The 15735-nt window shown below is 38.7% G+C and overlaps 1 protein-coding gene across 1 annotated transcript in view; it reads left to right on the top strand.

Annotated features, from left to right (window-relative positions):
* The first annotated feature begins 5889 nt into the window (after positions 1–5889).
* The window catches only part of GPR174 (G protein-coupled receptor 174), a 331126-nt gene continuing 321280 nt past the window's right edge, over positions 5890–15735 (top strand). The window contains exon 1 of the mRNA XM_044057150.1: positions 5890–6255. The gene's annotated coding sequence lies outside the window, so the exon portion shown is untranslated. The remainder of the gene's footprint in view (positions 6256–15735) is intronic.

Genomic DNA, 15735 nt, shown 5'->3' with positions numbered 1-15735 from the left:
CAACACTTAAATAGACCAATCCATGAGGTTCTTAATAAGTATTACTACAATACATGAAATAACTAGCTCTACCAAAATAAAAGTTCAGCTAATTTTTCAAAAATGAATACAGCACCACCTGAAATAACTGAAAATAAAGCCACAATCTTCCCACAAATTGATATAAGTACCGAGAATGACAAAAATATGATGTCACCAGTATATTATGCTACAAGAAGTGAGCTGACTTAATATAGTATGAAACAATGAAGACTTAGTCACTGTATGTTCAATTACAGCTGAAATAAATGAAAAGGAAGGTGTTTTCTTGCCATATGTAGGAATATAAATAACATATGAATAAAACAAAGTGTGACTTACCTAGCTAAACTGTCTCTGTGCATAGTACATTTTTGATACATATGGTGAAATAAACAATATACCAATAAAGTAATCTGTGATTTACTGCAAACTAGCTGAATGTATAAATTGGGATCAATGTCACAAAACATTTTGACACTCTAAATATTAATCATTAATAATAATGCAGTGGGAACTGCAATACCAGGTTAAAACCTTGTAAATATTAGAATAAGATAAGACTGTTTCACAAATTAAATAAAACATAAAAATATGTTTATTCCCAAATATTCCAGCAATCAATTCATATAGTCACTAAATGAAGCTACTATATTCAGCACACAGACCAGTATTACCCAACAGTCTTATTTAAAATTATAAGAGTAGAATCCAGTCCCTCAAACCAATGAACTCCAGCCATGGGGAATGTGAAAACTTTTCTAGTTTAATTTTGTTTGAAATGCTCTTTCATTTCCTTCTTGTTTGCCACAGAGCTTGCAAGATCCCACAAATAAGAGAAATGTACCCACTCTGTCTCATCTGGCCCATTAATCAACTGCATAGGCAAGTTTTCTAACTTATTTATTGCCCCTTCTCACTGCCAAACAGTAACATTCATTGCTCCCAGTGCCAAACATTAACATACTACCTAATATGACAAAACTGAAATTAATACTTCATTTTATACAACTCTTATGTTATTTAAACATGTCAGTAAATTGTATTTATTGCTAATGCATCATTTCCAAATAATCATGATCCTCATATATAGGTCAACCAATGATTGCAAACCAATTGCCTGGATGTCATAATGGTTACAAAATGTGTTCTTTCTCATACCAGGTCACAGCCTGAACTAAAATATTTGTTTTACCATGTCTCCTGTCATACTGTGTTAATGGCTACCACATTATTTCCTGTGTGCAATTCTTTATAAAATCAGACTAACGTGTGAACTTAATTTGAAAAAATTCAACACACTGAGCCTGTCTTCCACTTCACTTTTACTAACTGATATAGTTTCAGTCTCAGATTGCTTCACTAAGCCTTATCTTCCATTAACAACAGCTGCTGCTCCACAAAAGTATCTGCTATCTAGGCTCAAGCATTTTTCTCAAGGTTCTCAGCATGGTACCATAACAAAGTTATTTGGTGCCCTATGGAGTCCCTCAAAGTGTCACACAAAAAAGGTCTTTTCTCAAAGTTGACAACCAAAAGAAAAAAAAAACTTATGAGAAAGCTAACTGTAGCAAAGCCCTTGCTACTAATAAAACAAGTGGCTTGCAGTTTTTGAACTACCTCATACTAAGTGCTTCATCATTTCAGCCTTAACCACAAATGTGGTAGCAGCATTCATTTCTGAATGCTGGTACTGCAGTCTGGCACCATCCCTTATCACCTTGTGCCAAGGCATCTACCCCCTTCACACCAATCTAGTTACACTTGTGCTGCAGATTTTTGCCTACGTGGTGCCAAGGCAACATTTTGCTTGTGTAACGTTTCAGTCCTGTACTTTAGACATCTACTCTTCTCAGATAACCATCTGATAATTCTGTCGTGCCACAAAATATGATTAATGAATTCTAACACAGCACCCACTTCTTTAGCCTGAATTTTGATCACCTTTTCAGTATTTCACAATCACTGTGCCGGGCAATAATGTCTTGAGCCTCATATTTTTTGGACTGCTCCTCATAAAATTTGCGATTTGCAGGCAAATCAGCATGAGGACTGAAGTCACCAAATGATGACATAAATTTGAGTTTCTCACATCATATCCTTCAGAAAATGCATGCTAAGGCCAACCATTGATATTCTAGCAACTTTCCAAGTTTATAAGAGCAATATTTAAAATGTGTCACTGATTTTGGGGTCTTTGTCCCACCATTACTTTTAGCTTTGTCCAGATTTCTTGTGCATAGTGGTTGAGAAGTATGGTCTCAAGTAACTCCAAATGGGCACTTCTTCAAAAATTCCCTTCTTCGTGATGTTTTTTTTCTATCAGTGTATGGATGATATTGCTGCACACCAAATTTGCCTCAAATAAACTACTAAGGCAAACAAAAAAAATAATGCTTACTTTCACTTCCCCTAACAGAGAGACTATTGAAAATATCCAGTGATGTGAAGCATTGCAAGATCTCTACAATCTTCACTGTTTTAATTAAATTGTCTGAAGAATTCCTAACTATTGGACACCAATGCTTAGAGCAAACAGGTTAACTAATAAAGCTTTATGTGTTTTTTCATGTTTTGCAGTTTGTATTTTATTTTATTTCCTTAGCTATACAATTTTAAGAGGACTTTAGAATATTTTAAACACACACACACACACACACACACACACACACACACACACACACACACACACACACACTCATGCATGCACATACACGTGCACACACACACACACACACCTGCACAAAGACGTATGAATGTTAACAGCATTAGCTGACCTCAGCAACAGTTGACATGTTATTTGTCACTACAATCCAGTGATTAACAACCCATCAAATCATGTCAACAAGCCTTAACATGGGTCCTGCTGGATGAGGTGACTCCTGTTCTCCCATGTCCAAACATTCGATGAAGTACGACTCAGCAACCTGTGATTGACTAAAAAGGATGACTATCTGATTAAAAAACAAAAATTCACATATGCTGAGACCCTTAAAAGTAAGCTGCCCCTCAGAGGCCTCCCAGATTAAGTAATCACAATAAGTACCTAAAAAGCAGACTACTACAGTAACACCCACCATGGCACAATCAGCCACACTTCACTGTGCCTGAAAGTCTCAGGCCATAATGCAGATAACCTCACAATCCAATATTTGTATCATACAAGACTCCATTGTGAGGTACATTGATGCCTGCTTCATCAGGCTGAGTAAGAAGAGCTCTACAGTTTGTTGCCTAAGGGGGGATGGTCCATTAGTTTATGCAAGGTCTCAAGGCTTTGAACCACAAGTACCAGTATGACACAGTCATATTCTATGTGGGCATAAATTATATGAGACCTACCTCCCTGGACCCTACAGAGAGAGATATGATATACTCTCTACTATGCGTCCCAAGCCAGTATGCACCTAGCATTGAGCAGCATTCTACATTCTCCAATAATGATGCTACGATATGAACGGAAGATAACTAACTTATAATTGGCTTAGTCTTTGCTGTCAATTGAAAGGGGTACAATATTTGTTGGCCTGGGATTATATGGTTAACAAACCATTCTACTATGCCTGGGGTGGTCTGCACCTATCCCCATTAGGCTTTCAAATATTGGCTAAAACCGTGTCGACCCTTTAGTGCCTTTTTTTAGGCATAACAACGTGATAAACCACCCACCATAACTAAACCAACTCGGGATAATCTCAAGGTGAGACTGCTCAATGCCAGCAATTTAAACAAAAAAAAACCCTCTGTACCGTGCAAGTTATTGTCACCCTGAAGAAGTCTCTGTACTAACTGAGACATGGCTTAAAGCCACAGAGAGCACCCTAGGAATGCAGGCTATAATGCCTTCCACATGTTTGGATCACCTACTGCATAGAATGGAACAAAAGATGGAGGTGCCTCAATTTATATCAAAAACAAACACACCCCAAGCTGATCAAGCAATATGATACACTTGGGCTTCTCCATATACAATTCACCACAAACAAAGTCTCAGGCCATATCTTTGTGTGTTATAGGACCCTCTCTATGACCCAGAAAAGTTTTATCCCTTGCTTAAATGATTGAAGTCTCTCCCCATTTGATCCAACACCATACTCATGGGTGACTTTAACTACCCCACCATAAATTGTGAATTAAATATGATCCCAAACTTGCAGGCCCGAAGATTCCTGTATTTTGTCAGCATGAATGCTCTGGATTAGATAGTCAAAATGCCCACTAGGGGGTACAAGCAACCTTAACTTACTCCTCAAAAAATGGCATGGATGTAAATCACATTTTTTGAATGTGCATATCTGGGCAGCATCACAAACATACTGCACACACTGCTGCACAGCATGATAGCACAGTGCTCCTTCGAATACTGTAGTGCCTGGATGGGAAGAAGGATATGTGAAGTTATATTACAAAGTGTTCCACATAGAGACAGCCTTATGTATTTATTTTACATTTGTTAACCTGAATAGTCCGACTGGACACAGGTCCATCTTCAACGGAGGCCTGGGAAGAAAAGCTCCACATGTGGATAGTTACATAAGAGTTAACAGTAGCAGTTTTATACAGTTACATATAGATACCAGTAAAGAATTATAGGATTACATGCATACTGAAAAACTTGAAATACATACATACTTAAAACTTTACAATATTAATTTTCTTGTTCGAACTTAGACATTTTTAGTGGTACAAGGCTGAATAAGGTAGCGTATCATTCAATAGTACTAATCATATAAGAATGATAGTCAATGTTTCAAACTTTTGAGACTATTTTACAGATAGCCAGGTAGTGAAGAAGCTAAATCTTATGGGGTACTGGCCATTGGTGCTAGCCTAGCATGCAACAGCAAGCATTGCAATTCAGTCACGTTGTGCAGTACTCAACTTATCTGTGCAACTGTACTCCTGCTTAGTTACATTTCATTTTGTCTTTATAATCTATGAATCAAATGACAGTGACACTGAATTCACACTGTACTACACGGCTACAATCCTAGCCTACTGGTGTCCATGACATTCGCAATAAGGGCTTCTATAGCAGTAGAAACAACATGTAGAGAGCATGATGGGGCAGCTGCCAGATGCTTTATGTGATATGTGTGTGTGTGTGTGTGCCTGTCTGTCTCTCTGTCTGTGAGTACACAGATCAAATAGTATCCTCTGCTGCAGTTTCAAGAACAGTAGTAGTGGACTACTGATCTACTGATACATGTATTTGGAGTGGCATTTAAAGTTCAGAAGCAGTGCTTCCAGTGGACTGTTGTGGATTCCCTCCTAATAGTAGCTATCCATACCTGCAGCTCTGTTGCTGTAGCCAGCCATAATGTACAGGATGTCACTGAAGAAAATTATTCATATTTCTATGTTTTTACTAATTTAAGATCCCATTGGATATAGTTTGAACTATAGCTGGAGGCAGGCTGTGTCTCAGCTTATATGCACAGTAAAAAAATCAGTGATTATAACAAAATCTAGTTTTTGTACAAAAGATACAAGAATGAAAAAAAATTAATTTGCATTATCCAAAAGCAAGCCTACTGATAACCTTTCCTAATTTCTATCGGGACTTTCTCCTATGGACTGTATACGTGGCACATGTGTGAGATACTAATTCACAAGAGTCTCTGCTTTGTATGTTCTCAATGATATGATTTCTTTTGTTTTGCTTTGTTCAGACAGGCAATACCTATAGATTAATTCTGAGTCCAATTGTTTAGTAATGCCTATGGAAGTAAACTTCCTTCTGTATTATATTTCCTGTTATCAGAATGAAAAGGTCTATAATAAGCAATTGGGGAAAGGAAGTTAAATTAGCTTCCCACCACTCTTAAAAAAATCAGCTACATAAATTTGTTTAACAAAACAAGTTTTTCTTTCTCTTTCTTTCTCTCTCTCTCTCTCTCTCTGTTTTTCTGTCTGTTGCTTTCCACACCCACCAACCATTCTATCTTAAGGTCATAGTATTGGTGCTTCTGTTTTGTAATTTCAGTTGTGGGTATCTTGTGAACAACTGCGCAGTAAACTGTCTGATTAAAAAAGGAAGTGTGAAGTGCAGACATAGATGAAGATTTCACTGCAGAAGCAAACCACGCTTTTTATGATTGGCTCTGGAGTATAAAATCTGATTCAATTTCTCTAACAGTTCGCTTGAAGGAACAAGTAAAACTCTTTATGTTTAAGCTTCTTCCACAAGAGACGTTAACAAAATGATTTTGTGTTTTCTCGGGGTACCCCAAAAAGGTAAGACTATTTTCATTTCTCACCAGATACAGTAATTGATTATAGTAATTCTAATCTTTTTACATGAGGTGGAGAAGTATGCCTTGAAATTTATGAAATGTGCGTCACAGCCAATCATGGTTTTGCCATGTGGTCTAAATCCGATTTTGTCAAAAATGCTACAGTGCTCTCTTTGATTATTTAGCAGATATAAAAATTGTATAGAATTTGACAGGTACTAGTATGTAACAGGCAAATGAGTCAAATACCCTATAGATAAATAGTTCCACAGGACTACCACGTGTACTACTCTATAAGTAGTAGCAAGAGATTTCTTTTTCAAAATTCATGTTGTATATTTCATAACAAAGGACTTAGATGATATGCTTGATCACTACTTAGTATAAAATCATTTCAGTAATAAGGTTAGTAAACTCTATTTTGTCAATGTCACAGTCAGATGGCACGATGCATGCTTGGTGTACTGGTCTTACAGGTCTAAGGTCATAAAACAGATTCTGGAAATAGAAACTTATTGGAAGCCTTGTTATTTCATTACTTTAACAATGTCATGCTAAAGAACAGTCTCTCTTAAAGCCATTCATACATTGTGAATGCCACACATCTGCAGGAATCATAAATATGCCTATCTTCTGTGCTACTTTTTTCTGTCATGTTCATTGGTAAGGATTGCATCACCAAAAATGTGTTCCTAGCTGTAAACTGCAACCGCAGAGAAGTATATCCAAAACACAGAAAGAAAAATAAAAAAACAGGAAACAAGCATATGATCAGAAACCTTTCAGACACAGCGAAGAACTCTAAAATTAGACTAAACATTATTTGGGGTTGTGAGTAGGATTTGTCACAATTTACACTGTGTCTAGTCACAACTGAGTTTTACATTCTTAAATAATCTAGGTTTATCATTCATAGTATATCTTTTTAAAAATGCTCACCCATCTCACTGTGTAGTTTTTACTTTAATGGGACAAGCCTAGCACATTACTGCCAGACAAAAGTCTGTTTAATGAAAATATTCTAGACACTTAATTGAAGGGCTGGAGCTGACATAAAATTGTTGTCCTGTATGAATTATTTGCATGGAAATATGCCAATTGTATCTTGCAAAATAGCAGCTTGTTCTGTATGAAACTCCTTAATTAGAATGTAACTGCATATAAATCGGTCCAGTGCTACTCAGAAATGTTGCTAGTGTTCCATAATTTGCATTTTATGTTTAATGATTGTGGCTATCTATTAAATAAGGTATCTTAATAGCAGCATAATAGTGCAAGATATTTTACCTCAGCTGCATAACTTAATTTCCTGGGCATTGGAAATATTTTTCTTTAGTTGTTATACATGTGGAAGCATTCCATTTTTATTTATCCATCCATTCATGCATCCATTTTCTGAATAATGTATCCTGAAGAGGGTTGCAGTGGTACCAAACTGAGCAAGGTTGCCCAGAATTTTCTATCAACAGCAACAATATTTAGGTCATTTAGTGAGATTCCCAGATGTTCCTTATGAGGTGTGAGATATAAACCCTGCCTTCCCACAACTTATGAATCTGCCTCCAGGGCCTCCTCATCGTATAATGAATAAACCACTAAAGGCTATGCGAATCTCTACAACAGGACTACTTTAAATATTCCAAAGCAAAAAATAAAAAACCTCCAGCACCTTGGCTGTAACAGCCTTCAATGAATAAAAACTCATTAAAAAAAACACATCTTATATACATCACACAAAACAGCAGCACATGATTAATTAGCCAATTAAACAATCAAATATCTAAATGATCATCAAATAAGATCTCCAGTTGCATTCAGCATTTAACCCAAAAGGAATTAAAATGCCAAACTTCAATATGCATATAGATTCCTTATACAGTAAATTGTGTTTTAATACTGTATTCTCACCTAATATTATACCATGTGCGATACATCCTCACACTGACAGGGGAGCCATTGGACATCTTCACATGGTGTACAAACGACCTCAACTGACTCTCCTCCATGTGTAGGAAAACTGGCCATACTTTCAAGTTACACTTGAATTCCCTAACTCCTCACTCTTTCATAAAGACTGAACCGAGTGATCACATGAAGGAACTTCTTCTGCTACTTGTATCCATGATATACATATGAGCAGGAGGCCTAGGGGTACAAAAATACAGCTTCTATGGGACCAGACAATATCCCTGGTTGTGTTCTACATGAAATACAGAGTGAACTGGCACCTCACGTGTGCCCTGTTCAATCACAGCCTCACCTCAGGTTTTATCCCTACGGATGGCGCACTGCTAGAGTCATCCCTCTCCACAAAGGAGGAGCGACTACAGACGCTGGGAACTATTGCCCCATTAGTCTGAGTCTGATATGCAAAGCTATGGAATGCATCATCATGGACCTAATAAATAAGGATATAGGGAATCTGAAAACTCTGGATCCCATACAGTTTGGTTTTGTGAAGGGTAGATCATGCCTGCTCAACTTGGTCGACTTCTTTGAGTCAGTCACCACAGCTATGGATGAAGGCAAGGCAGTTTGTACAGCCTACCTTCATCTGGCCTTGGCCTTTGATACCATTCCCCACTCAGGAATCATAGAAAAACTCAATAAGTTAGGCATCAACCCCTATATCACTAGGTGGGTTACAAACTGGCTCACAGGTAGAACCCACAGTGTGAAAGTAGCTGACTCCAAGTCAGACTGCTGACCAGTCACAAGTAGAGCCCTACAGGGTTTGGTCCTGGGTCCTCTCCTATATGGTATCATCTACTTCTCTGAAGTCCAGGCCAACACAAAAGGACTCTGGCTGACAAAGTTCACAGACGATTGCAGGCTGGGAGCTATTATTAACTCCCCAAGTGATGTTGACATCCTACAAAAAGGCCTCACTGAGACCAACGACTGGTGTCAGAGTCATGGCCTTAAGCTCAATGCCAGAAAATGTGCCATCATCCCCTTTGGAAAAAACCCAGTTCCCATGAATTACCACATCAATGGTAGTCCACTGAACACAGAAGGCATTATAAGCGATCTGGGAACACAGGTTGACAGCAACCTCTCTTTTGACCACCACATTGCCACTGTGGTCAGAAAGTCCTTCTATGTGGCACATCTTATTACTAAGGGTTTTGCATCCAGGAAGAAAGAGGTCATTGTCTCCCTCTACTCTTCCCGCATTAGGCCAATCATTTGGCATGTACCTCATTAAACACCTGCAACAACTGGAGAGGCCCCAAAAGTACCTCACAAAGAGGATCCTAGGCCTTACACATTTGTCCTAAATGGACACACTCAACTCCAACTATTCTCTGTCTCATATCGCCTACTTAGAGGCAATCTCTGCTTGACTTACAAAGCCACGTCTGACCCAGCTCTGTTAGAAATGCTACATCTAAAGAAATCCCAATCTGTCCACACAACACGGTCCAGAGACCTCAACCTCATTACCACAATCAACAGAACATGCTGGAGGGACAGGTTCATAACCCAGAGACTGCCCATGCTATGGAATAGACTTTCCATACATGTCAAGCAGAGCACCTCACTGGCCCTTTTCAAGATAAATCTTGATGAGTGGATGGGAAATAGAAAATTCACCCCAGGGATCATTCCACTGGCTTTACTTGACAGAGGCACTAGGAACTAAGGTCGGGTGACAGGATGCAAGGGTAATCCTATGGGCTATGCTTGTAAAGGCTCCAGGGCCATTAGTCTAGTACACACCTGTGAACAAGTCACTGACATCATTGGCTGTCCTCACTCCAACCACATTAATGCTGATGATCCCACATCAAGCAATACAGGCCATCATCTACATTACAAAACTGAATTTTCCATGAAAAAATTTTCCAGGTTGAAATAAAGGAGCTGCTGGTGTAGAGCTATTCAAAGGAAATATCAGGGTAGACAGAGATGACTTTGGAAGAAGTGTGTGTTCTGTGTAAAATCCTGTGGCAAAGGGGCAGCAGAAGCACAGGCTTATATATCTTCCAAGATGGACAAGAGCAATATTATAAAAACTTTATAAATAAGCAAAATATATGTAGAGACCAAAACCTACCAGTGACTAGTAAACAGGATATAATACGTGCTGTGGAAATGATTTGTTATATGCTCAGGTACTGTTACTCACAATATGGGTGAAGAATTTGTCTGTACCTGACTTGTGTTATTTTTTAAGCTCACACCATCCTGAAAAAAGAAAAAGACAGTTTTTCTTGATGATCAGTGTTCCTCCAAGGTAAAGAGAACTCAGAGTAAGAATTATAAAGTAATGGGATATGGTGCATAGGTGTACAGGGTGGCTTACCCCCCTCCCCCCATTAAGAAAACATTTCTTGTGATTTTTTTTTTTTTGCTTTGTTTGATTATCCTGCTGTCATGGATAATATATGCTATGAGGGTTTTTGACTCCAGATGACATTTTTTTTTTATCAGTTTTTGCCATACACTTGCTTTCAAGGCATGCAGCCTCAAGAAACCATAGTGGGTCTACTTCAGATAATCGAAGTTTCAAAACTTCAGACAGCACATTGCTGAAAACCAGACAATCGAAGTTTTGAAACTTCAAACATCAAATAAAAAAAGTTTTCTTTTTACATCTTTGCAGGGGGACAAGCCCCCCTGCACCTCCACACCCCCTGCTAATTAAATATACCACCTCCAAGAGCACACTACAGAGAAGAAAATGGTAAATTTCCCATTCCACGCTGTACATCGATCTCCATTCAGAATGTTCTACGTTTCAAAACTTCAATCATCTGGTCCTCGGGCATATGATGTTCGAAGTTTTGAAAGTTCAATCATCTGAAAGGGACCCACCATCGTATATACTTATAATCTGCATTCATATTGTTATTGTTACTACTAAATTATCACACAAGCATTGGTTCCTAGGCTTTTATGTCAAGCTCGTATCCTGTTTGTATTTTGGAAGCTTGATTACCATTATTCTGTGTTGGAATTATTTTCTACCCACGTACCAGTGTTATGTCTGAATACTGTCAGTAAGGTGTTTCAGTTTATTTCGAGCAGGAACTTATTGCAAAGTTTTTTTTAGTGGCTGGGTAATGACTCTGTCCTTGTTCTGTTATCTGTTTTAATTTTAAATGATAGATTACTGGATCTTGTGTTGGCTGTCTTTTTCATTCCACGCACATTTTTCAAAGATAATTGTGTCTGTTGTGGTTTTATATCCCATACGCCGTTCACATCTAAACAGTCTGGACAGAGAACAGAGGCTTATACAGTTTGTCATAGTATGTCATGCTTTCCAGCTCCACTATTTCCTTTGTTAGGAATCTCTGAACTTGAGCAGTGCCAGGTGGTTTGTATTTCAAGATGCAGGACGTAGAACTGTATTCTATAACTGACCTCATCACTGATACATACAAAAATGCAATGACTTTCTCTGATCTACTGGTTATTGTCTTTGTGTATGAGGTGATAAAGAGTGCTGCAGAATAAGCCTGATCAGTAATGCAAATAAGGGTGCAATGACTTTCTCTGATCTACTGGTTATGTCTTTGTGTATGAGGTGATAAAGAGTGCTGCAGAATAAGCCTGATCAGTAATGCAAATAAGGGTGCAATGACTTTCTCTGATCTACTGGTTATGTCTTTGTGTATGAGGTGATAAAGAGTGCTGCAGAATAGGCCTGATCAGTAATGCATATAAGAGTGCAATGACTTTCTGTGATCTTCTGGCTAGTATGAGGTGATGGGGGCAGTTGCTGCAGAATACAGATAATCAGTGATTCATACAAGGATACAATGACTTTCTTTGATTTACTGGTTATGCCTGTGAGCATGAGGCAATGAGGAGTTCTACAATACAGGTTGTTCTGAGTTTGACTACAACACACTGATGAAACCATAACATATCTTCTTCTATAATAACACCTGGATCTTTTCTTTCATTATGTTCCTTCAGTTTCTCTCTGTTTATTTTGTAATCAGACCATATGCTTCATTTTCAAAAAGTTGGCAATACTATGTTTTAGTGCCACTGAGGATGAGGCTGATGTTGCTGCAAAAAAGTATTGCTCTCTGTTCAATCTTTAAGCATTTTTGCATCTTTGATAGAGGCAATTATTATTCCCAGTTTGTAGTTACCATTGTATAGTTTACTAACCACCTCAGTAGGTTTGAATGGGTAACTTTCTACTCTAAACTTGTGGGGTGTCCCCACCAGCTACTGTTTCTCAGTTAACTACATGACTGCTCAGGTTGAGCTGAACATTTCACTGTAGGAAAAGTGTCATATTATAATCAAAATCTAAGTATGCAGCACCCACGGTCAGTGTCTTGTGCACTACAAATGTCACCTCTTCAGAAAAAAAAAAAAGTTTCCAAATTAAGCACACAGACATTTTCAGAGAATGACAGATGTGCTGTTGTTATGATCTGATGTAGAAACCTCCCTGATGTCATGGTGCCACTATAGCCTGACATTAGTTTCTAAACTATGGCCAGTTTTAATAACTGTTCTACTACAACTGCATTAGGGTTTCAAGAGATGACTCCTTATATTATGGAGGAAACTGCCAGGAATACTTTGGGTTCCTGGAGCCACATTTTTAATGCTGTAGATATCTTTACATATGTAATGCTGAGGTACCTTATACTTATAGACTTAGATTTTTTTAATCAACATTTTTCTAGATTGTGGGTGAACTCCCTTTCATAATTAAAAATGTAGTATCCTTTACTAACTTAAAAGGAAGTTTACGTTGGTAAATGATAATGTTGGGAGCAATACCTACAGAAATAGCTGGTCAGGATTATAAGCTCCTTAACGCTCCTTATAGAGTGCTGAGACTGTAGGGATAAACGTGTCAGTGCATTTCCAATTAAGTCAGATTTTTCCATATATTATGTTCTTTTTTTAAAAAAAAATCTGCCTAAACAATATATTGTTTCAATACCAAAGAGAGATTCTTCTACTTTTATAAAGCTGGAAAATTCAAAAGAGAATGTTTATATTGTGCATCAACATTTTTTAGCACACCAAAGGACAAACATCACTACAATGAGAAATATGTATAAGGTATTACATGCACTTTAAAATAACTCTGTACACAACATAGATTCATAGGTAGGTATTAGGCTACTGGCCCAAGGGCCTATGTAAGCCAAGCCAACAAGGTTCCCTGGCTTACGCCACCCAAGAAAGTTATTTTCCTGTACCACTGTCGAGCAGAGACACAGAAGTGATCCCCAGGGTGTATTTCCTATTTCCCATCCACTCATCAGATTTTTCTTGAAGAGTGCTAATGAAGAACTTTGCTTGACATAGATGGGTAGCCTGTTCCAGAGTGTGGGAAGTCTCTGGGACAGGAATCTATCCCTCCAGCATGTCCTATTTATTGTGGTGACAAGGTTTAGGTCCCTAGAGCGTGTAGCTTAGAGGTATCGGGATTTCTTTAGGTGTAGCATGTCCAACAGCTCTGGGTTTGACATAGCTTTATATGTTAGGCAGAGATCACCTTGGAGTAGGCAATATGCTACGGAGTAAAGCTGGAGATTTTTGAGGTGGTCAGTGTAGGGCATTTGTTTGAGGCTAGTAATCCTCTTCGTGAGGTCATCTGTGGCCTTTCCAGCTGCTGCAGATGTATTGTGAGGTACATTCCAAAAGGGGCATTGTACTCTATAATGGGTCTAATGAGTGTCGAGTAGAGGGGAACAATGACCTCTTTCTTCCTGGATGAGAACCCTTTTATGATGAGGTGTGCCACGTAGAAGGGCTTCCTGACTACTGTGGCGATGTGACTATCAAAGGAGAGACTACTGTCCACTTGGGTTCCAAGGTCTCTTATCACACATTCAGTGTTAAGTAGATTGCTGCCTATGTGGTAGTTCATGGGTACAGAGTTTTTACCAAAGGGGATGACACTGCACTTTTTGGCATTGAACTTGAGGCCATCGCTCTGACACCAGGCATCTGTCTCAGCGGGGCCCTTCTGTAGGATGTCCACATCATTTGGGGACTTGACTACGGCTCCTAGTTTGCAGTCATCTGTGAACTTTGTTAGCCAGAGGCCTTCTGTGTTAGCCTGTACTTCAGAGACGTAGATACCAAACAGGAGTGGTCCCAGGACGTAACCCTGTGGTACTCCACTTGTCACTGCTTTGAGGTCAGATTTGGAGTCTGCAACTTTTACAGTATGGGTTCTGTCAGTGAGCCAGTTGGCAACACATCTTGTGATGTAAGGATTTATACCTAGTTTAGTGAGTTTAGCTATAATTCCAGAATGAGGGATGGAGTCGAAAGCCTTGGCGAGGTCAAGATAGGCTGTCTGAACCACCTTACCCTCATCTATGGCTTTGGTGGCTGCCTCAAAGAAGTCGATCAGGTTCAGGAGGCATGATCTGCCTTTCACAAACCTGAACTGGGTGGGATCCAGAGTTTGGAGGTTACCAATGTCTTTGTTTATGAATTCCATGATGATACGTTCCATGGCCTTGCAGACCAGGCTCGTCAGGCTAATAGGTCGATAGTTCCCAGGATCAATGGTGGCTCCCCTTTTGTGGAGTGGGATATCTGTTGTTGTGCACCATTCAGTGGGCACAAAGCCTGATGCGAGGCTATTATTGAACATGGTGCTTAAGTGGTGAGCCAGTTCGTTTTTCAGGTGCAGACCAATAGCACTCTCTTTAAGTGACTTACTGTATAACACAAATGTGTCATCAGGTATGCTACCAGCCACTGATGTCTCTGATTTTATACCACATGGCATTCTGGACATTACTTTATAAAATGTAATAGTATAAAGTACTTCTGCAACCCCTCACAGGAAATGGCCCAAGTGTCAAATTTCACTATTAAGTATGGCAATTCTGAATTTTTGTAATAAAACAATAACATTCAACAAAATCAAAACAGAAATACATTAAAATTAAAAAAATATATATACATGGATTAACCTTTTTCTGACCCCCTGTGAACTAGGCTAAATAATCCCCAAGTAATGGAGACAATAAAATAACAATAAAATTACAAAGGCAACATTGATAGGCTTAGAATTTTTCTAGGCCCTATCTAGAGCTAAACAAACATCTTACAGCAGAAGTCTGAATTTTAATGCACAGTAGAAGCCTGCAGGCTTCACTTCTGCCTAATCATGCGGTATAAAATCATAGACATCATTGGCTGGTAGCATACCTGATGACACATTTGTGTTATACAGCAAGTCACTTAAAGAGGCAGTGCTATTGGTTTGCACCTGAAAAAGGACACGTGTCTGTTGGGTGTACATGGTTAACACATAAGTGAAATAAAAACTAAGCAGACATATACTGCACAGAGCTGCACTTAGAAATGTCAAGAAATGCGCTGGGGCAGAAAATGTTCAAACAACAGCAACAGTAACAGTCCTGCAAGGCATTCAGTGTTGTGCAAATTCATTTGCATGCTGGTCTATAAGAATCAGGACTACACTTGCAAACTGACTGACCTTTCCTGTCGTATCTAGTATGGCACT

Source organism: Protopterus annectens, chromosome 15.part0, assembly GCF_019279795.1.
Source record: "Protopterus annectens isolate FY-2018-M chromosome 15.part0, PAN1.0, whole genome shotgun sequence".
NCBI lineage: Eukaryota > Metazoa > Chordata > Ceratodontiformes > Protopteridae > Protopterus > Protopterus annectens.
Note: the sequence above shows the minus strand (reverse complement) of the source record. Positions and strands in the feature narration are given on the sequence as shown.